Source organism: Sarcophilus harrisii, chromosome 6 (genome assembly GCF_902635505.1).
Source record: "Sarcophilus harrisii chromosome 6, mSarHar1.11, whole genome shotgun sequence".
NCBI lineage: Eukaryota > Metazoa > Chordata > Mammalia > Dasyuromorphia > Dasyuridae > Sarcophilus > Sarcophilus harrisii.
Window position 1 is genome coordinate 26,939,363 of NC_045431.1, and position 26,251 is coordinate 26,965,613.

A 26,251-nucleotide genomic window follows, 5' to 3' on the forward strand; every position below is an offset into this window, starting at 1 on the left:
GGGCAGCTGGGGCTTGGAGGAAGCCATCGGGGTTGGGGTCTCACCCACTGCCTCTCTTTCCTGGCTGCTGCCTTAGTGGGAGCTGTTAATCTTAGCCTTTTCCCTAAGTACTAAATCTTTTTTTTAAGTCACACCCTCCCCCAAACTCCTCTTTTTAGAGGCCTTTCAAGTAGAGCAGAAATGAAATAAACAATAGTGATACTAGCCAGGCTGTCCAGATGTGAATGATGTAGCTGATAAGGGCAGGGCTCACCCAGATGTGAATGATGGAGGTGATAAGGGCAGGGAGGCTGGAGTGGGAGTGGGGAGAGAGAAGGGAGAAGACAAAGAAGGCTGGAGCAACCTCTCCCTCCCCCTTTTTTTTTTTCTTTTTTTCCCCCTTTTTCCTGGTTCCCTTTCTAGGACGTTCAAGGAGATGAATTCTGCCCGGTAAGTTACTGAACCGCATCTCCATCGGTTTTAACTTACGGTTCGTGTGTTCGTGTCTCCGTTTCCCCTTTCAATTACAAAACTATATATCCAGCTGATAGACTGACCACACTGGCTCACTTGGGGAACAGGCCTGCTTGGCAGGTGGGCCAAAGGATAATGAGATTATTAACAGAGATAGCAGCATTTTAGCTATTTCTTCTCAAAACTAGGCGTGGGACAGGAGTGGGACCAATAGTCTTGGGTTACATTTCTCAGACTCAGTCTGGATGATACCCAAAAGCCTCCTAGATCAGCCAACAGTCAACAGTGCAGAAGACAGGGATGTGGTCGGTGCATGAGACCCAGTACTGCCTGGGGATGATGAGGTGCTTCTGGATGAAGTAAGAACTACTAAGAGGCAAGGGGCTGCTAAGAATACAAACAGTGTCTTCCTGGGTGCCCTTCTGAAGTCATCCAGGGTCTGCCACCCCCATTTTTTTTTGCAAAAGTTATTGAATCCTTTTATGAATATTTATATTTTAAAAAAGATTTCCATAGATGAATTGTGAATGTATTTGCCTTATTAATCTAAGAATAATAAATATACAATGGGATCTGATGCCGTATGGCTCAGTCATAGTGAGAATGTTTTTGTATTGCTGTGGAGCACATTCCCCTCCCCTCTTTTTCAGGACTAGGGACTTCCTTGGAATTTAAATCAATGACTTGACAAATATTTATTGAGTACCTACTATGTGCCACAGCCAACTGGGCCTTCTAAGAAGCATGTACAAGCAAATACAATAACGTCTGTCCATGATATTTGCTCAAGGAGCAAATTTGACTCCCTGGATCCTTATAACTTGATGTTCCAAGTCCTCAATGACCTATCCCCCTTCTAGCTTTCCAGTTTTTTTTTAATCCCTTACTCCCTTCCCATTCTCCTCCTCCTTCCCACATACACTAATCCAGCCTCCTAGCTAGTCCTCCAACCAGATGCTAAGAATTCCTAGTATCCTTCTTCTCAGTGTCCTAAATCCCAGTCTCTGACTTGTTTTTCTGGCTTCCTTCAAGTCCAGATAAAATCCTGCCTTCTGCATGAAATCTTTCCCCGATTCCCCTTTAATGCTAGACCATTCCCCTCTGTCTGTCCAATGTATACTGTCTCAGTCTTGTTTGGACATAGTTGTTCTATGTCTATCTTGTCTCCTTGAATAGACTGTGATCTCTTTGAGAGCAGGAATTATCTTTTGCCTTTTGTTGTATATTCTTCCTGCTTGGTATATATTTGGTGTTCAATAAATGCTCATTGACTGGCTGAATATAATAATCCTAAACAATAGTTACTACAAGTGTTATTAATCCCATTTTACAGATGAGGAAACGCAGATTTGGGATATTTAAATGACTTGCCCCAAATTACACGGGCAATGAGTGACAAAGTCAAGAATTGGACGTGGGGTTCCCAACGTGCTTCCTCATGAGTGATAGACACCAGAAAGAGTTCAGAGAGGAACCATCTGTCTCTTCCTTACTGAAAACAAAATAAAAAAAGCCCTTCCCTTCAGAGCCTTTTAAGTAGGGATCATTAAAGAAGTCCACTTGTCAGGCTTTGCACACCCTGACCCCACCCCCAAACCCACCAAGCTATCTGGCTCCTGGGCTCTTGCCCACAGTCCTTTGTTCAGGCCATTTCCAGAAAGTGTGAATTCTGTCCATGGCTTCCCTTAGAAGCTGCTCTTCTATCTGCCCCCTGCCAAATTAAGAATTTTAAGCACACACAGACGCTTCGAACCGAGAGAACATTTCTGAGAATATCACTTATGAGGGGCCGATTATGATCTGTGGAGGGCTACGCCATGCACTCATTCAGAACGAGAAGAAAATTGCTCGAAGCCTCTCTGGGAGAGTTCAGAACTCTCCCAGTGATTGGCAGGCCTCCCGCTTTGAGCTCCCCTCTCCTTAGCTTTGTTCTTCCTAAGTGTTCCAGAGCTAGTCCCTGTCACTAATGGGGTGGGAGGAAAGACTGGTAGTTTCCTTTTAAATTCCATCATCACAGGCCTCTGAGTCCCAAAGAAAGGCAGTAAAGGGAAAAATAATAGCTTCTGAAACCTAAGTTCTAAACCATGGATGCCACTGAAAAGCAAAAGAAAAATCTTTTACGCTGTGAAATTCTAAGTGCTTACATGATCTGAATGTTATCTCAAGTACACAAATGTCCCAGCTATCCTTTCTTTGTTAACTTGAGTCCCCGTCCAGAGTTCATTATTGATTTCAAGCATTTCTGTTCATGAAGCATTATAATTTTCTTTTACTTTTATTAGTCCTTAACTCACGGAAAGCACTATATAAAACCCAGGAGTAAAGCCTGAGACTTCACCATCCATATGTTTTTATGAAATACTTTTGAAGTGACTTGAGTACCTACTTGAGCTATGAAATGAAATATGTCTGAAAACACTTTGTGGTCATGTAAAATAGTATATATATGCTGGCATATATTTCAACTAAGAGCTAGAGACTGATTTTTCTTTTCATTGGAATTCATGAAGTCTACCCGTAGGACCAAAGTGGTTTTGAATTGATTTATATTCGTTTGTCTTTCCAGTGATAAATAAAACCAAATAAATAATTCAATAAAAATAAATTAAAGTATTTATTATTTATTTAATAATAATATTTTAATTTTTGAGAAAAGAAAAGACATCTGGCTATTCAATTCTATTTAATGAGCATTTGCTAAGTAGCTACCATGTGCCAGAAACTGTACTAGGTTCTAGGGATACAAGTGAGAGTTTATTCTCATTTTACTCTTCCACTCTTTGGAGATGGAGATCAACATTTAATTTTGTGAATTCAATAATAATAGCTCATATTGATTTAGCACTTTAAGGTTTGCAAAGTACTTTACAAATATCTCGTTTAAATCTCACAACAGCCCTGGAAGGTAGTTGCTATTATTATTATTATTATTATTTGTATTTTACAGATGGGGCAACTGAGTCACAGGTTAAGTGACTAAATACAGACTTTCTTTGGTTTTCCTCTTTTCCTCTGGTTTATCTCTCATGTAATTTACTGATATCCTAGGATAATAGTTTATAGCCAGCCCAGAAGGAACATCAGTGATTATTATCTTTCCATTCCTTCCTTTTCGAGTCCCTCCTCCCCTTATCTTGTCCTGAACTCTTCCTTAGGTGGAGTTCTGGATTGACCAGCCTCTCCCCACTTAAAACAAACATTAACTTTGCTTAAAGCAGAGGAGCAGGTGTAAAACAGATTAGGGAGGGGGCAGGGAAGAGTAGGGAAAATAATGCTGTGTCCCATGGGGATTGGGGACTAGTTCCATATCTGTCACTAGTCAGCAAAGGGCTTTGGGGCCTCTTCTCTCTGTGCTTTTCTTTCATTATTTAGAAAATAGGAATAATAATGCCTGTCCAGCATGACTTACATGCTTATTGAAATGCTAAAATGCAGCTGGTTTTCAAGTGAATTGGGAAAAGTATTAAATATTTGAAGCAATATCTGAGATAGCACTGATAAGTTACAGATCTCTCTGCTCTCACAACAAGGAATTTAGCCAAATAACAGGGAATTTAATCTGATGTGGTTAGCTCATTTTGTAGCTTTTTTTTTCCGAGACTCCTGGCCCAATGCTTCCTGCTAGGAATAGTGTTTAGCTTTATGTGAAAAGTATGCATTTTCATATACACCAGGTAGGTTGAAAAGGCCACTAAATGAACACACTACAAATGTTAAATACCTACTCCTATTCCCCCCCTTTCCTCCTTGTTACTCTCTTCACTTATGCACAGTCTCTCCTTAAGGACCAGTGGCTCTGGAGATTCTAGAATGGGGGGGGGGGGGTGTCATTGGTCATTCCTTCTGATTGGGGGGTAAAGAGCTCCTCTGAGATCCTCCATTTAAGGATGGCCCCCAGGCAAACGACTTCTTCCAGTTCTGAGATTTCCTGATTCTATACTGTGGATATTTCTTCCCTTTTTCATCTCTTCCCTGTTTCCGGGGTTCTAAAATCTAATTCAATCAGCAGTAATGTTGAAAGCAGCTGTTTTTTTCCCCCTCACATGCTCAAAAATATGTTTTTGCTAAGATGGGTAAAATCATAGTCAACTAAGAAGTCATCAGTTGAGGAAAAAACTGTTATAGCTAGTTTCTCTGATAAAGACCTCATTTCTCAAATATATATAGGCAACGGAACCAAATACATGAAAATAAGAACCAGTTCCTAATTGATACATAGTCCAAGGATATGAATAGATAGTTTTTAGGAGAAACCAAAGCTATCAATAAGCATATAAAAATGCTCTTAATCACTAATAATTAGAGAAATGCAAATTAAAACAATTCTGAGATAGCACTTCATACTTATCAGCTTGGCTAATATGACAGAAAAGTAACATGACAAATGCTAGAAAGAATAAGTTAAAATAGGTACCCTAATGTGCTGTTGATTGGGTTGTCAAATAATCCAAACATTCCATAGACTAATTGGCACTATGTCCAAAGGGTCATAAAACAGAGCATACTCTTTGACCTAGAAATATGGCTACTACTTCTGTATCCTAGAGAGATTAAAAAACAAAACAAAGGAAAAGACTTATGCAAAAATATTTATCACTTGGGGTGTGGCAAAAAATTGGAATTTGAGGTGAATGATTGTGTTGGAATACTATTGTGCTATAAGAAATGATGAGCAGAATGATTTCAGAAAAACCTGGGAAAATATATATAAACTGATTCAAAATACTTCTATGGTTTTCTGAAACAGAACCAAAAGAATATTGTTGAAAGGAATAGCACTATTGGAAGGATGACTAACTGTGAAAGACTTAAATATTCCAGTCACTATAGTGATCCAAGACAATTGCAAAGGATTCATGATGGTGCTATCCACCTCCAGAAAGAGAAGCAGAATGCAGATAAATGCATAATAATTTTTTATACTTTTCTTTTTTTCTTTTTCTTTTTCTTTTTTTTTTTTTTTTTTTTTACTAAGGAGATATGCTTTCCATGACTTCACACATATAATTTACATATAACTATATATATTTCTTGCCTTCTTAGTAGGTGGGGAGGGGTGGGAAGAGAGAATTTAGAACTCAAAATTAAAAAAAAAAAAGAATGTTAAAAGAAATAAAAATATTTTAAAAAATATAAATCATTGGTTAGGGTGAAGAAGACATCAAAGGACTGCAGTAATATAAAGGAAAACATGGAGAAACTTCAGAATCCTGATCAGCGCAGTGTAATCTAATTAGGGAATAGTAGGTTATTGGAGCAGAATGAGATATACGTTTTAGATATGACCAATATGTTGATTTGTTTTGCTTGATTGAATTTATTTGTTATAAGAAAGAGTCTGGGTGGGAATAGGAATGATAAAAGATAGGGAGAAGGATGGGGTAAGGCAAGAAGTCCTCAGGAAATGACAATGATGTAAAAAACAAAAGAGTGTAAACAAAACATCTTACTCCCCCCAAAAAAAATTGATTAAAGAACTAAAATGAGAACAGAAATTTCTATTTAGTGGGGGGTTCGGGATGACGGTCTACAGGGTTTATGCTAGAAATTCTTTAATGTGACCTTAAGCAGCAAATAATTACCCAATTATGTTATAAATATATATTCTTCTGTGACAATAAGCACATATAGGTTTGAAGCATATAAATTTGTTTTTGTAATTTAAAACCATCATGCTAGGCATGTAATAATTTTGGTGTTTGTGCTATCATTACAGCAAACTCTGGCCATTTCTCACTAACTTCCACGGGTTCTTGCAGTTTCTCAATCTGTCATTATATTGTTTCCAAACTACCACAAGGTTTGACATTTGAACTTAACTTGATTCCCAAATGATCGTCAGATACACACATATATCCCCATTTGTATTCTGTACATCGAGCCAGAATAGCTCCCTCATTTCCCTCTGTTATCTCATAATTGTACACGTATAATGATGTGATCAAGGTGTTAAGAATGTTTGCGTTCTTGTAACACAAATGTCAGGCTCTTTGGAAACCGCCATTATGGGGGATATGTATAACAGGCCATCTTGAAACGATCACAGATGATTACAAATGTTCTTCAGAAATAAAATTTGCAGTATTGAATTTCTAGTTTGAACTTATCTTTTACTTTTGTTACTATTCTTCTACCTGGTAGATTGCCAAATGAACTGATCGGTAACAGTCATCAGTCAGTTCAATAGAGTTTTTGTGAGAATAGAGTTGGGGAACCAGCGCTGAAAGATCAGAAAGTCATGTCTGAAATGATTCCTTAGAAACCTTAGAAAGGTTAGTTTATGTATAAGCATTATTAAAAATGAAGTAACATATGATGTTGAACTCTAAGTTCACTTATCATTTAATACTGCGCTCATCTTTAGCTGGTAGAAAAGCAAATGTTCTATATTATTACTAACTATTCATTTTAGTGAACCTAATGGTGGCTAAAAATAATAAAATAAAATAAATTTTCATCTTATAGCCAATGAGTTTGTAAAATTCCCCTACCATATTCCCCTCGATATTTATGTGTAAGCATTTTTACTTTATTATTTGTTCTAATTAAAATAAAGAAATAAACTTGATGTGGAACTATATTTAAACCTAAATTTGGATAGTATTGGACTAAATATTGTAAACTTTGTTCAAATTAAAAAGTCAAATATTGAAAATTAAGTTTATATGTAATTATATTTTGTTAAACAACTTCAAGTTGTAATTTTTTTTGTTAAATAAAATATCATTTGTATTTAATAAAATTTACAAAAGGAAGATATGAAATATGAAATCTTACAGATAATAATGAGTATACAAGGTCCTATGGTATTTCTCTTTTAATTCCTCCTTTAAATCATATAGAATGTTTCACATGACTTAGTCACAATTATTTTATGCTTAGAGTTTTATAATTTTATAATTTGCTTTTCATAATTGTAATTAAAATAAAATTTATATTTTATAATTATACAACATAAATTTAATTAGGAGCTTTTGGGGACAAAATCATCGTCATGATTAGAAAGATTTATTGAATAAATCTAGAATCTTATGAGTTTGTTCAGTTTTTTCAATTGTATCCAACTCTTTGTGACCACACTTGGGGTTTTCCTGGCAAAGATACTGGATTAGCTTGCCATTGCTATTGCCTTCTCCAGCTCATTTTTCAGATGAGGAAACTAAGGCAAACAGTTTCCAGGGTCATATAACTAGTAGGTGTCTATGGTTGGATTTGAACTCAGGAGAAGTCTTTTTGATTCCAGGCCCGGAGCTCTATACATTGTGCCAAGTAATATTTTAAATTACTCTAGTAATTTATGACTCACAATACAATGCTTTTAATCAAAAGAAATTCAGAAACAAAAACATGGGGAACCACTGGCCTAGTAGATGACTTCTGTGGTCCCTTTTAACTTTGAAGAGCCTATGATTATAAAGAGTTTCATTGTGGGAATTTCTTGTAAAGTAGTAATATCAGTCTATCTTCAAAATAGAAATAAAAATTTGCTAATTTTATTAAAAATGTCATTTAAAAATTTTGTTTATTTGGCATTTGCCTTTCACTGACTATTTGTGATTGGAATTTAATGAATGCTTCCATTTTGATTTTTCTAGATTTTTTTCTGGATTTTCTCCAAATTCCATTCAAAAATCAAGGACAAAAGGCTACAAAAACTCAGAAACTCAAGGCTCGGCGAAGGTCGGTAAGTTTGTCAATAAAGCCAAGTCTGGGATTATGTCGGTTTCAGCCATAAAACTGATCATTCTGAGATGAATGTCATACCAGGTTTTATGTCAGGAAATGCTTGCGCTACTTAGTGTGGAGTTCAGTGTATTGAACTGTTGTCTTTCACGACAAGGTTGCGTGTCGGGAAATGCTTGTGCTACTTAGTGGCGAGTTCAGTGTATCGAACTGTTGTCTTTTCTCCAGGAAGTAAGGCAAGGTGGAAGGAGCAATGTACTCTGTTTGGAGTCAGACAATTTCAATTTAAATCTTATCTCTACCATTTATTCCCCATGTGACTTTGGGCAAATCTTTTTATCTCTCTAGGCTTCAGTTTCCACTTAAAGGCTCTTCAGAGCTAAAATTATAATTTTATGAACTATGAGACTACTACTAGCAGTATAATACTCTCTGTTCAGTAATCTTCAAAAATTCCCTATTGTCTGCCAAAAAAAATTCCAATTCCTCTGCCTATTCTCCCACAATCTGGTGCTTCCTTCCCCTCCACACACTCTACATTTAAACCAATAAGGACAACTCTCTTCCCAAGCATATTTCCTGTGTTTTTCTTTCTATTCATGCCTTATGCCTGGAATATTCTCCTCAAGAATAATATAAATATCACTGGATCCATCGATTCTTCCCCATCTGGTCTGTCAGTAATGACCTCTTCCCTAGAATCTCATGGCATTCTTTATTGCTTATTTTTAACTCGCTGATTGCCTATTATTGTGTATTGTTGCAGCCACGCTGATTACCCCAAGTTGTGAGCTGCTGTTCTCTTTGTGGGATTCAGTAGAAAGGACATAGTTCAGTGCTAGCTGAGCAAGATCTTTCCCCCACCCAACTGGTAGATAATTAACTTCACTTCTTTGGGACTCAATTTCATAGAATAAGAGACTTTCTAATTGGGGGTGGTGGTGGTGGTGGGGAAAGCCTTCAAGATCTATTAGTCCAGCTTTTTCTTTTTTATAGATGAACCAACAGTTCCATTAAAGGGCAGTGATTTTTCTGAAGTCATATAAGCTGTGATTAGCAAAACTAGTATTTGAACCGAGACTGACTCCAAATCCAAGACTAATACCCTTGCTTCTTTCCTCTCCTGTAAAATGATTACTACCCAGAGTTGTTACAAGGAACAGATGAAACGCTGCATGTGAAAACTCAGCAGAGCTAGATAAATGACAGCTATAATGATAAGACCGTCCCCATCAACAAATAAAACGTGTGGTAATAGGGTGAGACGGAGCATTCCTATGATCCTCTCTGTTATTGGAATCATTTCAAAAGATGCTTTTAGTGAATTTATAAGAGATAAATTTTCCTATCGATGCCTTTCTTGGATGACTATAAAAACAACCTTAGCCATTGGTATAAGAGTCTATAGAATATTCAACATGCTACAGTAATAGTGGAACAATAAGACAACCTCAGATTGTTTGTATGTTGACTCCATCAAAAAGGATGAAAAGAATGATGATGATGATGATATAGTGGTGGTAGTGATAGTAGTAGTAATAACAGTAGTGTTAATGGTGGAATAGTGGTAATAGTACTAGTAGCAGTGGTAATAGTAGTAGTAATAGTAGTGAGAGAAGTAGTGATAGTAATAGTGGTAGAAGTAATGATGGTGATAGTAATAATAGTAGTGAGAGAAGTATTAATAGTAATAGTGGTACTGCAGTGGTAGAAGTAATAGTGGTGATAATAAAAATAGCAGTAGAGATAGTAAGAGTAGTAGTGGTAGTTGTGGTGATGATAATATTAGTAAATCTCAAAATACACACTTCAAGTTCTAGTTGAAGGAAATGGAGAAATTTCAGTTGAAAGAAGAAATATTGGTGGTGAAGTTGGAATTTGGGTTGAAAAACAATCTCATGTATTAGAGATTTGGAAGAAAGGTCACTTCCTGAACTTGCCAAAGTGAGCAGAAATAGGAACAACAGGCGAAAGATGGAAGAGAGCTTGTGTAATTTAAAAACAACCAGCAAAAAACCCTCCTAATGACAGAGAGTTTCCCCCAAAATGGGAAGGACTCTGGGATGAGGTCTTTGGGCAGAGACTGCTTACTAGCAATCTTGCAGCGGGTACCCTTGCTCCCAGCAGTCTCCCTCTAGTTCCAAGGTTTGGACCACTCTAGATGCTTCTGCATCTAGGACCTGCTCTTAGTCACCAGTCAGAACCTAAGCAGGAGCTGTCAGTCAAGGGGCAGCCTCCCATGTCTGGGTGGATGTGCCCAGGAGAGGCAGGAGCTCCCTGGTCTGCCTCGGGCCGGCAGCCTGGGTTCACACTCTCTGCAGTCTGGTCATTCTTCCTGCTGGCAGCAGGGGTGGTGGGTGGTCTGTTGGAAGGGGAGAACGCCAGGTGGGCTCTGGGTGAACTATTGTCCTTTTGGAGCTGGCTTTGTCTGGTGACTCCATTTCCCTTTGAAAGACTGGCTTGCCACCTGCGAGGCCTTCCTAATGAAATCAAACAGATGGCAATGACCACGCCCTAGTATCACCCTAATAAAACTCCCTAATTAGGGCAGCACCTCTCCTATCATCAGTCTGGGGCCCCACCCATACTCCAATTAACTGGCTGGACCGGGCTGGGTCCTGAGTGGAACAAGTCGAGCCATCTTGTTTTTGCTTTTTGCTACTCGTTCCTTCCACCTCCTGCCAGGTTATGGTGTTGCACTGTCCCTTCTTGCTAAACAAACCGTGTTGTGGTTTTGGAATGAATAGCCACCCCACTTTCTGCTGTTTCGAGGCTCCTGCGTATCCCAGTGTTTGCAGAGGTCACGCCTCCAGCGTGGTAAAGTTCAGAAGCTGTGGAGCCCCGTGGGGTACAGGCCCTGAGGGAACCCAGCTGTTTGCAGACATTCTGTATATGTATTACCGAAGCACAAACAAACCATCAGCGAAGATGGATGAGTTGGCTTTGGACACTTTCCAGCTCCTCTCAGCAGTGTGGTAGGCCCTCCTGAAAGTGACCCTTCCAACTTCCAGGGAACGGACCCAGGACGGCCTGGGCCCCTTATCCTCCAGGAAGGGCGTCCAGCCCGCGTGTCCATGGCTTTTACCACAGGCCCGCTCTTGGCATGAGTTCTCGAGCATGAAAAGCGCTCAAGCAGGACATCATGGCCCCGCCAACCACGAGACGGTGGGCTGAAACTGTGAGTTCTGAGAGGACTTGGAGACCCTGCCTGATGGTACTTATGGATTGTGGACCTCCTCGGGAGAGAGTTTCTTTTTTTAATGAAAAATGTCTTTCAGGGTAGTTTAAGATAGGGAAATGAACCAGCTAATATTATCTGAAGTCCCATGAGTCTGTGAAATTCACTGAGATTTTTCTCTCACCAACATGCTTTAATACCATTTTTGTATCAGTCCCTTCTTGGCCATCATACAAAGGACTTCTGGAAACCCATAAAGCCCTTCCTAAAAAAACTGAAAATAGACCCCAACATCTCTTTTGCCAGACACACATACACATGGACAACATTTTTGTCTTGGGTATCTGATCAGTCTGCATGTCTTTGTACTTTTTCAATTCAACAAATATTTATCAAAGGTCTACTGAATTATATGCTAGGTACTCTAGTAGGAGTTGTGGGGCTTTCCATCCAAGAGAGAAACAACAAAAACGCAGCCGGGAGCTATTGTCAGTGGCCATCGCTGCGGTCTTGTAGTTGCTACTTCCAATATGGCGCTCCTGTAAAATGTGGCTGCGTTGCATGATCAGTCAGGTATGAGGCGGCCAGGTGGGCTAGTGGATAGAAAATGGCATTGGAGCTAGCTGTAGGATCTGGACGCACTCATCGACTTCCTCAGTTTCTTCCCCTATTAAAAGGGAATAATAATGGCACCTACGTCATAGGGCTGTTGAGGGGATCAAATATGATAATATAGGTAAAGTGCTTTGCAAATATGTTATATATTGTATATATACATATTATATATAAATATATGCCTCCCTGATCTGCCTAGTATTAGTAGCAGTGGTAGTAATAGTAGTAGTATATAAATATATATATATATATAAATATAAATATTATATATATAATGTTACATAAATATATGATTCTTAGCAGTCCATAAAGACCATTTAGATTTCCAAGGATCCCGATGACTAAAGCTTTTAATGAAGAATCTAGGAAAGGACAAGGTCTCCCACTTCTGATCTATATCTGGCCACTGGACCCAGATGGCTCTGGAGGGAAAACTGAGGTAGATGACCTCACCCAGACCTCCCTCACTTCAATCCAATGCACCTTCATCACCTCCCTAATATCATGTCCTCTTCGAGAACCAAGGACAAACAACCACAACAAATCAACTCTTATCTTGCTCCATCTATCCCACTGCATTCAACAATAGCTTGAACCTTTTAAAACCTGTTCAGAAACTGATCCAGATATGGGAAAACCTGAATTCAAATCTGGCTTTAAACAATTACGAGCTGGGCAACCCTGGGCAAGTCCCTTAATTCCATCTGCCTCGGTTTCCCCTTCTGTAGAATGTACCTAATATTATTATTAAATAGTTAAAAAGTTTAAAAGGATTGTTATGAGGATCGAATGTGATTATCTATGATATATTTGTATATATAAATATTCAATCAATATAAATATGGTTCAATCATTCAATCACATCTGACTCTTTGTCTTTGACAGAAATAAGGAAATTAGAGGTGGAGCTGGTCTAGGGGGAGAGATAATGAGTTCCATTTGGGACACAGTATTGAGTTCAAGATAAAATCTCATCTCCATCAATTGCTTTCTTAATAAACTGATGAGTGTAGTGCTCTCTGACTAATAATAGTGATGACACTTTAGATCTGTACTTATCTCATCTGATTATCTCAGGTATCCTGAGAGATTGAAAGAGGAAGCAGCCCCACCCTCCTCTTACAGATGGGGAAACTGAGGCTCACGGATCACAACCAGTAGTAGAATTCAGAACCTGGACTATAATCCAATATTTCTGATGTTCATTCTTACAAGTAGGGAAACTGAGGCTCACAGCTCACAACTGATAATAGATTGCAGAACCTAGACGATGAGGCTCAGTCTTACAGGTGGAAGAACTGAGGCTCACAGATCATAACCAGTAGTAGAATGTAGAACCTGGATTACAATCCAGAATTTCTGATGTTCACTCTGACAGGTAGGGAAACTGAGGTTCACAGATCACAATCCATAATGGAATGCAGAACCTGGACTACAGTCCAGAATTTCTGACCCCAGTCTTCGGTTCCTTCTGCTCTGCATCCATTAGGCTGACCCTTCCTGAGACCAGAGGTGGGGGCTGTTGCCTCTCTCTGTGTCCCCTCGGGCACGGATGATTACAAGAAAACCCCACTTCCTGCCATTGTACGATTGGTTCCCACGACTGCGGCACCTGGAGACCCACCCTGCCAGGCTAGGAAGTCCCATCTTTATTTACCCAGCCTCCGCAGGCCTCCCTGGGGCCCCACAAGGTAGGGCCAAGAGCCAGGCTTCTCCCGAAGCCCTGACACATCCTTCAGAGCTACGGGCAGGAGTGGGACTGCCAGAACCCCTTGTGAGGAAAGGGGCCGGAGTAGGAGGAGCTCCCTTTCCCTTTACCTGCTGGTTCTTAGAACCTCGGCAGAAGACTTGGAAATTCTAAGTAAATGAGCAGTGACTGTATTTGTCAGGGTCACGTTGCCACCCACCCGAATGCAAGTTTTCCTGGTCCTGAGGCTAGTTCTTCCTCCACCTGCTGCTTCCGAGCACACAGTAGGCACTTCATAAATGTGTGTGGTTGAGCACCAAACTTTTTATAAAGAGCTGATGGGTTCGTTTGACTATGTTTTTGTCACCTCTGAGAGAGGAGAGGTCAGTGCCGACCAAACTCTCAAGAAATGACTTTCCAGATCCAGAAAAAATAATAACAAAGTTCAAATGGAACAAACAAAAGGTCGAGAATCTCAAGGGAATTAAGGGAAAAAATGCAAATGAGAGAGTACGATAGAGTAGAGCTCTGGGACCAGACCGATGAGTTCAGAGAGAGAGAAAGGGAGAACGTGAGAGTCTAGACCACCAGCCCTGGGGGGGGGAACAGCCCTACTACAGTGGGAGCCAAGGACAGAATGAGGGAACTTAAGATGCCTTGGACGGGGGGGGGGGGGGGGGGGGGGGGGCCGGAGGTGGGGCGGGCTGGGCCGCATTGGGGGGGAGTGATAAGCAGAAGCTCAAGACCAAATGGATCAGTTTTTCTAGAATAAGCTTGCAGCATTGGAGTTAGGGGATCTGGGCCCAATTCTCACTTCTGGTACTTGCTTACCCTTTCTGGGCCTCAGTTTCCCCATCTGTAAAATGGGGATGATAATAGCATCTGCTTCCCAGGGTGGTTGTGAAGACATATGAGGTAATAATTGAAAAGCACTTAACATGTGGTACATAATCAGCACTATAGTTATTATTATTAATAATATTATTATCAAAGTGGCTTTTTCCAAAGCCATAGAGAGTGCTGTTGAGCTAGTGTTCCATCCAAGAACAGCCCACAAAAATGTGGCCGAGGTGCCACAAGCACGTGCTCCCCAATTTCTGTTGGGACGGCTGGTGATCCCTGAAGAGGGGCCAGCCAGTGCAAGGTCAGGGGCCCAGCTAACAGAAGGTCCACCGAGGCGTGGCCCGGACCTTCGGTCTCCCTGCCTCCATTGCAGGGGTTGAAAGTGGGCCAGGCTGGGGCCGCGCCTTTCTGCCTCAGTGCCTTGTGGGTTAATTCCTATTAGAATACCCCAACTGACTCTCTGGTGCAGGTGTCAAAAACACATGGAGAGTGAAATTGTTTTTAAATACCTGACTCATAACTCGCTCATAGCTTGAGAGGTTTCTGAGTCTCCTTCAGCCTTTACCTTACAGAATGGGTGGGGTGGAAATAGGATCTTTTTATTACAGAACACTTTCCCGAGGGGGTTATTTTCCTGTATGTTAATCCAGGTCCAAGTTGTTATTCTAAATGTGCACTGGAGCTGAAACTGCAGTATCGGGGTTTGGTTGTTAACTCATTCCTGACTCACCCAACAAGAGCAGCCGGTGCTGTGTTTATTGGCGGAGTCACTGGAGCGCTGGCCCCGTGAGGGACCAGGAAAAGGGCTGCCTCCTGCCCGTGTGAACTCCCTGCTTAGAACTGCCCTGGGAGTCCCTGCCTGTCTTGGGGGGGGGAGGGTCCCCTCCATCCCATGCACCTCTCCCGGGTCTCCAGAGGTGACCTAACTGTTACCCAGAAGCCAGTTTCATCCAAAGTTAGGATGGCACTAAAATTTATAGTCGTTTTCGTTGGGTGGATGGCGTCTGTGTTTGGTGCCAAACACAATTTAAGAGGGAAAAAAAAGCAAGCTGGGACCAGTGCTCGGTGAGCAGTTAGAATGGACCCTCCCAGAACAAGACCTTTTCCAACTTCCCGCTCCATCAGGAAAGGCTTTCTCCTACCATCACTAGCATCCATTTTCAGCTGGAAGAACCATTTAATTTCTTTGGACCTCAGTCTTTCCATTTCTGTATGAGGGTGCTGTCTGCCTAATACTAAGAGGATTTAGAATAGAAAGGGACCTTAGAGATCATCTCATCCAAAACTTCCCATTTTACAGATGTAGAAAGTGAGGTCAAGAGTAACAAGAGTATAAAGAGCAGTAGATCTCCATCTGGGTTCAAATCTTAAGATCATACACTCATAGATTCATAACTGAAAGTCAGCCAGTTGACCAACATTTTTTTCCTCAAGTGTATTTATTTTTCTCAATAGTATTTTATTTTTTTCAAATGCATGTGAAGATAGTTTTCAACATTCATTTTTTGTAAGATTTTGTGTTCTAATTTTTCTCCTTTCCCCCTTCCCAAGACAGCAAATAATCCAATATAGGTTAAACATGTGCAATCCTTTTAAACATATTTCCATATATTTCATGTTGTAGAAGAAAAATTGGACCAAAAGGGAAAAGAAAAAAAAAAAAGCAAACAAATGAACAAAAAAAGATTAAAAAACTATGCTTGGATCCACATTCTGTCTCCATAGTTCTCTTAGGATGCTGAAGGCATTTTCCATTGGAAATTATATTTTACTTGCTATGTACAGAGCACCTTGCTAAGCACTGGGGGATACATCCCTGTCCCATAGGTGTTTATGTTCTAATGGGAACACAACTATGTTCGAACAAGATCTCCTGAGAGCAGATGGGATGTAATCTGAGGGAAAGAAGCAGGGGAGAGGTGGGAGAAATGGGGACTAGGAAAGACCTTTTAGAAAGAAGGTGGGATTTGAGCTGAGTCTTGAAGGAAGCCAGAAAGAGGCTGAAATACTTTAAAACCTAAAGGCTCAAGTCCAGCAAAGCTTCAGGACAAACTTCTCCTTCAGGGCCTTATCTGGATTCAATTCAGTTCAAACAAGCAATTATTAAACACTAACTAGTTGCCAAGATGCAAGACCAAAAAAAAAAAAAGGCATTTTTTCCCAAAGAACTTACACGTGGTTGGATCAGAGAAGCTAATTTGGGGGAAGGGGCCAAAAAAAAAGGTTTTTGAAATCATCTCATTTATTGTGCCATCCCTGGCTTTTTCTACCAGTGAAGTTACTGAGAGTGCACATGATGATGGAAGAAAAGGGTATTGATTGTGCAAAGGTCTTCTCCTTTTCCCCAGAGGAGCTTAAACCTCTAAACCAGAAAGAAGCTGGTACCAGAAGTCCCTTAGGAGCCTGATAGATTAATCAATCAATCAATCAGCCATTGCTTAAGTGAATTCATTCACTTGGATTGGTTCCCAGAACACAATGGAAAAAAAGGAATAAGAGAGATTATATGAATTGCTCATTGTCACACAGGACTATGGGCAGAGGGGACTTTTACAGACCCAAAGGCTTAATTTCTATCTGTTGTAGCGCATAAGTGCTCATTATGTGGTTAAGTCACCTAGCATCATTTCCCCTCCTATCTTGAGAGATGCTCAGAGCCAGGTTTTGTTAGAACTACAATTGGTTCAGGGTGCTCTGACATCTTATAGCAATCCCATGAGTCTTCAGCAGTACTGGGCTCCCTTTCCCCAAACCTCTGCTTTTTTGTCCCAGTTTTTCTGGATGAGGTGAGGCAGTAGGAATGATTGAGAGTCAGCAGTTGGGTATGGATCTCTCCATCAAAGCCCAAGCCAGAGAATCAGAGATGAATGGAAGTCCATCTTCTAATTATCTGGTTTGTTTGAGGAAACCCATGTAGCTACAGACAGGGAGCTGTCTGCAAACATCCCTAGTATGGATTCCTCTTCCTTCTTTTTGGGTAAATGTTCCATGGCCTCCAGGCATATATTACTCTGCTCCTGTGGTCCTAGAACAACAGTAAAGAACTTCAAAGTCTTTGGGTGAGCCATGGACATGGGATCCACCTTTTCTTAGGAGGAGCCGTGTTACCAGCTTGCTGGGGCTTCAGTCAGGGTGACCTCAGTTCCCTTTGCAACTCCACCCTAAGTCAGGGCTCCCATAAAGGCAGCTTGTTACATCACTGGTGATTAAGCTGACCTAATTTGTCCTTGTTAACTGAGGTCCAGAAAAGCAATCAGTACAGAAGCCTACCTTGTAGGCTCGCGGCTAAATCAGCTAGAAAGGAAAATATGACTTATAGGAAAGACTCAGAAAAAATAATGACCACTTGCATCGTATCTGCTGTCAAACTTTTTACTTGCAAACAAAATCAGAACTTGAGACATTTTTACATGGGATATTTGTCAAATGCTCAGCACAACGTCTGGCACTTAATAAATATTTGTTTCCTTCCTTCTTCCCTGTTATCCTGCATTAACACTCTCTGGGGGACCGTCCACTGGAAAAGTAATCATGCGGTTACATAGCACTTCAAAGCTTTACCAAGTGCTTTTCTCTCCTAGTTCAGGTAGGGTTCGCCATGCTTTACAGGGAGGGATTCAGGCTCAAAGAAATTGGCTGCGTGACCCCAGGCGAGCCACCAAACGTCATCTGCAAAGGGTGTGATTGTACCTGGGACTCATGTGTGCACTAGCACACCTTCCAGAGTCATTAGGAGGCTCGGATGCACGTAGAAGGCTTTGCAAACCTTAAAGCTCGACTTGGATGTTTACTATGATTACTATTAGTTATTATTACTTATTATTACCTCGTTCTTCTGGTTTGAGATGTATAGGAACGGTTCAAGGACAGATTCCTGACCTATCCTCATTCCTCCATGTTTAATGTTCTGTGGACACTCGCCTCGGTGCATAAAAGGACCACTTTATGAACTGAGTAAGAGAATGTGGTTAGAGGCTCTGGTTATTATGGAATATAGGCTCAGTCTTCTCCTCTAATGCATTAATCAGGTAGCTGGGTGGCACAGTGGATAGAGTGCCAGAATCAGGAAAACTTGCCTTCCTGAGTTCAAATCCAACCTCAGATCCTAAGTTGTGTAATCTTGAGCAACTTAACCCGGTTTGTCTCAGTTTCCTTATCTGTAAAATGAGTTGGAGAAGGAAATAGTCAACCATTCCAGTGTAATTGCCAAGAAAATCCCAAATGGAGTCAAGGAGAGTCAGACATGACTGAAATAAATGAACGATAATGAAATGCAGCCCTGAATATAACACGAGCATGAGAGGTGCCAAATGGAGGATTTTAGGAAGAACAGGACGCCTTGACTGAGTGGATAAGGAGAGGCAACAAGATTGGATTTGAGAAGGAGATGATATGGGAGTTGAGCATTAAGGCATTGGAAAGATGGATGGGTGGAGACGTCGGGGGAGTGCATTCTCCCTATTAAAGAGCCCTGAAAGTCTTTTGATTCTACTTAGCCAGCACTCCCTCCCCAGAGTCCTCCTTGGGATGGTGGCCAAGATTTGCTCACCCTAGAAGGACCAGGAATTTCTCAGTGGCCTGCAGGGTAGCATACTGGTTTCCAGGGCAGAGAGAGAGCTCTGGCAGCCCACCAAATTCTACCTCTCCTGCACCTGTAACCCCACCCCGTCATGATGTCATGGGAGGTATCACGGATCCAGAAGGCCCAGCCTTGGAAATTCTGCCAACATGGTCCACAAAGAAGAGCGAGTTAATTAAAATAGATGACCTTAAGGCTTACAAGCCTCTCTCCTCTCCCCCAATTTTCCCTGCACAAGTCCATTCTCCTTTATTCTCTTTATAGTTTTACACTGTGTCTCTTTAGTGGTGATCCCACTAGTCCAGAGACTGATTTTTAGAGGCAATCTAAGCCTGGATGGTTTAAGGGATTACCTGAGAAGGTAATTGGGGGAGAGGGGGGAGATAATGTTTACAGGAGGGTCTCCTTTGTCTGCTTTTGATCCTGACTCTTATTTACTCCCCTCCAGCTTGTTTGCTCCCAAGTGATGGAACCCACTCAGTTCTGGAATTGTTTCTGCTTTAGCCACTCACTTGTTTTGAATAAATGACTTGATTTCCTCTTGACATTTTTCTCATCTGATCAAATGGAATTTAAAAAAAAATCCCCAAACAAAAACAAAACCCCCAAACCCTTACACCTTCCTTCTCTGAGGGCACGGTGGAAAGAACTCTCTACCTGGAGTCGCCATCTCTTTGGGTAACCAATCTTATTACAGTAGCCTAAGTTCCCTCATGTTTTTGGGTCAACATTTTCTTGCTGTAAAATGAAAATATATTGACCTGGATGACTTCTGGGGTGCATTGGAGCTTCAAATCTTTCTGATCCTGTGATAAGAAATATTCTGAATGGACGTGGAATTGCCAAGAATGGGCTGGCCCACTCCTGCTCTCCAGATTTCCTCACTTAGTTGGATTCGGTGGTAGAACCGCGCTGGACTGACATAGTCAAGCCTCTTTGCTCTCCAGTCATCTGCAAGTGAAGAAATACATTATACAAAACGAGGCAATATTATAGCCTTAGGACCCTGACGTTGCAGGAGGCAGAACCAGCCCTACTTCTATCTTTCCAGCAAAACCAGTTTGGCGCAGGGCATTTTTCCCCTCTCTGGGCGTAGCACTCATTATAAGATTAAGTTGTCTGGAATCACCTTCCCTAATCTCTCCAAATATTCTTGGAGCCAGGTATCTCCACCGCTCCAGCCAATTGGAGCTTTCCCGAGTTAATACGCTCTGCTGGGTTACCCAGTTTTTTACCTTAGAATAACTTGGGCCCAGGGGACTCTCTGCCTTATTATGCTTTTTAAAACACTCTGTACATAGTAAACTCTAAATGACTCAGGCTTTGCCGGTCCGATTTGTCCTGTGTACGGGCCGCACGGGTAGGGCTTCCTCTTACACATTACTTATCCTTTTGACAGATCTCTCTCTTTGCTTGCTAGCTCCCTTCACCAAAGATGAATTTAGGGTTTTGAGGAGCAAAGGAAGCGATTACTCCTGGTCCTTCTTCCATCCTAGATTCCCAAGGGGTGAAAGGAAATTCAGATTTTTCTTAGTTGGGATTCTTAACTGTTTATGTCATGGATCCCTTGGGCAGACCCTCTTAGAATAATGGGATTAAATAATTGAAGTAAATGCTAAACATTAGTTCCATGTTAGTGAAAATAAAGATAAAATTTAAAAAATGTTTTTCCTGTCAAAGTTCATGGATCTTCTGAAATTTATCCATGGCCCCCCAGGTTAATAAATCCTCTTCTAAGTGCTTTATTGGCTCATCCATCTGACTAGAAGAGAAAGAGAATGACCTTGCAGTGAATATACATGGGTAAAATTCTTCCCTTCCCCTCCTCCCTTCCAACAGTATTGGGCTTCCTATTCATCAAGGAACAGCCTTTCTTCTCTTCTCCATGATGTTTGTGGGTGTTCCTCTCCAACTATTTCCTGTCCAAATGTCATTCAAAAAAATCATCCAGAATGTTTCTATAGTTTACCCTTATTAGAATATCATTGTTATCCAGTGACGTGGCCCTTCTCATGTCTAACGCAGGCTTTGGAGAATGGACTGTTCTGTTAACCTGACAACAATCTCATTTCCCTTGTAGACAGGGGCTTTGGTTTCTTACCTGATTATCCTGTCATGGGTCCTATCCATGAGTCAATGTTCCTCTAATCTTTTAGAACAGGGCTCCTCAGCAGCAGATAATATTCATAGGGGACTTTAAGTTTTATAAAATAAATTTTATAAAATCTCATTCCTCTACTTGATAGAAGAGGAAATCTAAACTCAGAAACATTTAGTAGCTTACTCATGGTTACTTCACTCAGAAATATCAGAAACTGGATTCAAATCCAATTCTCTGCTCTTTTGAAAACTCATATTCTTTCCACTCTACCATGATGAATGTAGCACCAGGACCACAGAAAGAATATGATTTTAGAGTTAGAGAAATTGGGTTCAAATCTTCCTTCTGATACTTAAGTGACTTAGATGAGTTCCTGACATTTCCTGAGCTTTAGTTTCTTCTGTAAAATGAAGAGAATGGACCAAATGACTTCTGAGGTTGTTCTATGATTTTATGATCTGGTCTCTAAGACAAGCTACCAAAGTTGTTTCTAAAACCAGAGGACATAAATCAGCTGCTGTCCGATTCTTCCATCCTTGTGAGTTTTATTTTTTTTTTTCCTACAGACAGATCCCTTGACTAACATAACAGAAAGGGAGTGAATTGAAACTCAAATCCATGAGTTTCATTCTTATTTATGGCTCAGTTAAAAGTTCATGCAGAAAAATGGAAATAACTAAAACATGTTTGGGGACTGACCTTGTATTTCTAGTAATCACCTTGCTGGTTGCTCCCTTTGCCATCAGTAATGGAGAATTGGATGCATTTGAACTGTTGGGCTCTTGGGTTGCTTCTATGTCACAGCTTCTCAATTTGGGGGAAACGAGACTCCATAAGGTAGCCTGGTATCCTATAGGCAAAACAAACAAGTCACAAGCTGAATTTTTCACTTTTCAACCAGTTGTTTTGGCTTTGGCTGAATGCTAGTTTAGCATTATTACCATGTAATTTAAAATTTTGACAATGGCAGAGATAATGGGAAAAAGAAAAGTTCAAATGGGTTATCTTCCTTATCTTCCTGGCCTTCTATCTATTCCAGTGTTCCAAAATACTTTGATAGTTGTAGCGTATCTTATAAACCAGATCATAAAATCATAGATATAAATCCGGAAACAATCTCAAAAACCATCAAGTTGACTCAACCACAATAAAATAAAACTGCTAGGGTTTTCTTTGTAATAATTAGCCTTACCTTTAATTGACCCTATCTTTTCACCTTAAGTATTATGTACTTAAAGTTAGATCTTTTTTTTTTTAGCCCCAACACTGTTGTCATCATTAATTTTATTGTGATAAATCAAACTATTACTGAAAATAATTATGTACTTTAAAAAAAAAAACAAAAAAACCCAGTTTCTAAGCCCCCAGCCAATGGACCTATTTTTCTAAACTTAGTCAATTCCACAAAATCCCAGTATTAAAAAAAAAAAAAAAAGATAATTTGGGTTGCCTCTTGAAGATCATTGTAATGAAATTTAGCTCGAATGTTATTTGAGATTTGTACTCCTTCTTACATATAAACAACTTTTCTAATGTAGGTAATTACCTCTTCCAGGCAACTAGCAGCAGCCAGCCAGACCAATCTGACCAGGAGTATAATTAAAACAAAGTTGGCTGGTTTTGAACAACTGCAGTGGGGGGATCTCTTGCTAACAAAGACACAGCAGTAAATAGGGGCAGTCAGCAAGAAGGTTTAGGACGTTTCGTCAGGATAGTTCTCACATTCACCAAATGAATGCTAGTTATCTGTACGTCCATCTTGTTGGGTCTTCCAGGAATAAAGATGACAATAAAGATGGCAATATTGTGCACTATCTTCCCAGATGAAAATCCTTGGTCTTAATTTTGATCTGGTATCATTCTATAATTTTCTCTGTGAAAAAGTTTAAGCCACATAACCCATTTTTTTCTCTTGCCTTTTAAAAAATATTATTTTATTTTCCCAAATACATACAAAGATAGTTTTCAACACTCACTTTTGCAAAACCTTGTGTTCCAAATTTTTCTCCCTTTCTTTCTCCCCTTCTCCTAGTAAGTAATTCAATATAGGTGCAATTCTTCTAAACATATTTTCATATTCATCCTGCTGCACACACACACACACACACACACACACACAAATCAGATCAAAAGGAAAAAAAAAACACGAGAAAGGAAAAAAAAAAAACAAGCAAACAACAACAAAAGGGTGCAAATACTATACTTTGATCCACATTCAGTCCCCATAGTCCTCTCTCTGGATACAGATGGCTCTCTCCATCACAAGTCTATTGGAATTGCCTTGATTGTTGAAAAGAACCATATCCATCAAAATTGATCATCATTTAATCCTGCTATTGCTGTGTACAGCATTTCTGGTTCTGCTCATTTCCCTCAGCATCAGTTCCTATAAGTCTCTCCAGGCCTTTCTGAAATCATCCTGCTGGTCATTTCTTACAGAACAGTAATATCCCATCACATTCATATACCATAACTTATTCTGCCATTCCCCACCTGATGGGCATCCATTCAGTTTCCAATTTTTTGCCATTACACAAAGGGCTGCCACAAACATTTTTGCACACGTGGGTCCTTTTCACTCTTTTATGATCTCTTTGGGATACAAATCTAATTCTCTTACCTTTTTTACTCTAAAAGAGAGAACCACCCCGCCCCCCCAAAAAAACACCCAAAAGACAAAAAGAGAAAGCCCAAACAACATTCTTGAGTTTTTGGATGAAAATACATTGGCCAACAACATGTTGATTTGAGCCCCTTTTTTATTATTATAGAGAAAAAAGTTGAAAATCATTTTGTTTGATTAGGATAATATCTCTGTTGGATGAGCATAGTTTTGCCTTGGGTCTCTGCCTTGAGGAGCTGATATTTTGGAAACCCCTCTCCTCACTGTTTCCTCTATGAAAAGCACTATAGCATAGAGGTATGCTGCAGAGAGAAATGTAGTTAGATCTGTCCCTGATACCAAATCAGCTAGGGATTCTGGGTGTCCCTTAACTTCTCTGAGCCTGGGTTCTCTCATCTACATAGTGGGGGTGCTATAGATGGTTTGTACATATATAGGGTAGTGTGCAAATATTATCTAGGTCATAGGAGCACAGATTTAGGGCTAAAAGGGAAATTTTGTAAACTTTAAGTTGCTATATAAATGAAGCTCTTTATTCTTATGATTTCAGAGAAACTTTTGTAAAGAGGAAAAACTTTTAAGGATACATATATATGTCATTATCTTTCAGTAGCCACACCATCTTCAGGAGTTCTTAACCTGGAGTAGGCAAACTTGTTTTTAAGATTTTTTTTCATAATCATATTTCAATATAAGTGTTTTTTCTTTTTCTTTTCTTTTTTTTTTAATGTCGAGGCATTTGGGTTTAAATAACTTGCCCAGAGTTACTCAACCAGGAAGAGTGAAGTGTCTGAGACAAGATTTGAACTCAGGTCCTCCTGACTTCAGGGCTGGTACTCTATCCACTGCATCACCTAGCTTCCCCACAAGTGGTTTTTCTTTGTAATCCCATGTAATTTATTTTATACATTAAAAATACATTTTTTTCTCCAAAAAATAGGACCATAAGCTTTATTGGACAACTGTTAAAGGGGTCCATGATGAGTGAAAACAGGGTTTTTTTTTTCTTGAATTTCCCCTGAAATCTATCCATAAACCTCTTATGGTAATGAATTCCTGAGACATAAGTGAACTTCAAAGCATCACAAAGACAATTCATGTGAGAGGCAGCCTTGAGTTCTAATTCTCTGACTCCAGATCCATTGCTCTTTTCCCTTCACTATCCTATATGATCACAGGAGAACAGGATTTTTTGTTCTTATCCTTCATTTTTGAAGAGGATCAATGATGACACAAGGTGATGATTTGACTTGCTCAAGAATTGGCTGTAAGTGAGATAGAGCTATATAAGTCACTAGACCCACTCTGTCTTCCAGAGTCATCAGAGATCATCGGCAAGGCAGAAGTCAGGAAGACCAGTGATGGACTCGGTAGAATGGATGATCTTGGGATCTTGGATGGCTGACCTTAGGGTCTTGGATGGCTCACCAAACACTCTACAGCCTTGCTTTGTGGCCATTGCAGCAATTTGTTCTCATTCGCTTACTCAGCTGGGGGAAATCTTCACATGCTTGGGGTAGACATCCCCCTAACTGGCCACCAACTTTGAGGTGTCCCTCAGCCTGATTTAGCCCAGATAGTATACCGGCATTGAGCGGGCTACGGCTTCAGTGCTGAATGCCAGATGGACACCAAAGATGGACGAATCCTCACACTGAGGGGTTCTGGTCTTTCCTGAACAGCCCACATGCGGAGTTCCTCAATACAACCCTTTCACTTTACAGGTAACAAAACAGAGAGAAATTGTGCTTTATCCAGGATGGTTCACAAAGTAAAGCACATGAGGGAGGGATTTGTATTTTGATCTTCCTGACTCCAAGCATAATATTTTATTCCCTGGATCACTTAGCTGTTTCTTATCTTAAAGTGGTTTCTACTTTTCAGCTTTTTCCTTGGAAAGAAGCAGTCCAATATAAACAAGAATCCTGCAGTCGGTTTTACCCAAACACCCAAGGACTCAGTGGAACTCTCTGAATCAATTGGTTCTACGGGGGTGAATTGATGCCTTCAGCAATAATCTTTAATGAGATTGTTTACATCATTAGGGAGCACTGATTTCTACTCAATTATATTGACAGTACTGAGACCTCAGGGATGCAAAAAAAAAAAAAAAAAAAAAGGAGAAGTAACCTCAGAGTTTCCTTCTCACTCTGGGTATGGCAAACCACCAGCTGAAAGGTCTTTCTGTTAATTAGTCATTCATCATTCCAGGAGCAGGGGAAGTATTTACTGAAGTGTTAGATGTGTGAGGGAGGGGAGGAGACAGAGCAAAAGGCTGAATGTAAATGGGAGGAAAGGCCAGGGCTGACACTTAAACTTCCCACAGAGGTGGTTGGTGGGCAGGCAAGGGGTCACCGAACAGGAGAGAGGAGGAGGACAGAGTCTTGGCCAGTGTTCAAATCGGAGTTAAAGAAGGGAGGAATCCCAGGACAGGAAAAACTTTGAGAGTCCCTGTGGGTGAAATCAAGCTAGGGGGCCCAGAAAGCAGG

General features: G+C 40.3%; 1 long non-coding RNA gene across 1 annotated transcript; it reads left to right on the forward strand.

Annotated features, from left to right (window-relative positions):
- The first annotated feature begins 360 nt into the window (after positions 1-360).
- LOC116419880 lies at positions 361-25,881 on the forward strand. Its single transcript, XR_004230216.1, has 3 exons — positions 361-429; positions 8,049-8,137; positions 25,079-25,881. It is a non-coding gene; the product is annotated as an uncharacterized LOC116419880 (long non-coding RNA).
- The last annotated feature ends 370 nt before the right edge of the window (positions 25,882-26,251 follow it).